At 34.6% G+C, this 1,062-nt stretch overlaps 1 non-coding gene across 1 annotated transcript; it reads left to right on the forward strand.

The window, feature by feature from the left end:
- The first annotated feature begins 490 nt into the window (after positions 1-490).
- Trnae-cuc (transfer RNA glutamic acid (anticodon CUC)) lies at positions 491-563 on the forward strand. Its single transcript has one exon. It is a non-coding gene; the product is annotated as a tRNA-Glu (tRNA).
- Positions 564-1,062: the final 499 nt, after the last annotated feature.

Below are 1,062 nucleotides of genomic sequence, written 5' to 3' on the forward strand. Positions count from 1 at the left end.
CAGTCGATTTCTTATCAGAAACCATGGATCCCTCAAGGAAGTGGCACAGTATTTTTCAAGGGCTGAAAGGAAAGAAAGAAAGGGCCAATCAAGGCATTCTGAGACGCACAAAAGTAAGAAAATTTGTCACCAGGAAGCTTGCCCTAAAAGAATGATGTAAAGAAATTATTTAAACAGAAAAGGAATATTTTTTAAGTGAGAAGAGAAAGAACACAGTGTGCAAAAACATGGGCAAATTCCATAGATTGTACTTCTCTTTTTGAGTCTCCTAAAATATGTTTGATGGGTGAAGTAAAAGGCATATAATCGTCTGAATCAATTATCAGTTTGTGTAGCTAAGTAGGGCAGTGATATCATCAACGTGTGAAAGTAAGGGGACATAAGGGAGATAAGTTTTTTATACTTAACTAGGTAAAGTAATGACACCAGTAGACTGACAAGCACATATAACACACAGAACAACTACTAAAAAAGCTCTACAAAGAGGGCTGGGGATATAGCTCAGTTGGTAGAGTGCTTGCTTCTCATGCACAAGGCCCTGGGTTCAATTCCCAGCACCACCACCAAAAAAAAAAAAAAAAAAAAAAAGCCATACAAAGAGAGACATATACTCAAAAACATTAGGGATTCATCAATCTAAATTCTAAAATAATCTTCAAGTAACGAACATAAGAGTAGAAACATAGAAAGGAAAACCAGATTGAATGCAAAATAAAATGTGGACATAAGTCCTAGCATCAGTAAGTATATTAAATATAAATTTTCTAAAAATGTCAATGAAAAATGAGTGACTGGATTATAAATAATGACCCAACTATGTCCTGTCTACAAGACACTTACCTCAAATAAAATATTATAGGTAGACTAAAAGTAAAAGAAAGCAATTAATGTACTATACAACTATTAACCAAAGGAAATCAGAAGAGACTGTGTAAGTACTATGTAAAGCACACTTCAGGTCCATCCAAGAAAATTAGGAGAGACAGACGACATTATAGACTGATAATAGAATATATCCAAGAGAAAGACTTAGCAATCTGAAAGGCATAGGCACCAGTCAAC

This window comes from Marmota flaviventris, chromosome 15 (genome assembly GCF_047511675.1).
Source record: "Marmota flaviventris isolate mMarFla1 chromosome 15, mMarFla1.hap1, whole genome shotgun sequence".
Lineage (NCBI taxonomy): Eukaryota > Metazoa > Chordata > Mammalia > Rodentia > Sciuridae > Marmota > Marmota flaviventris.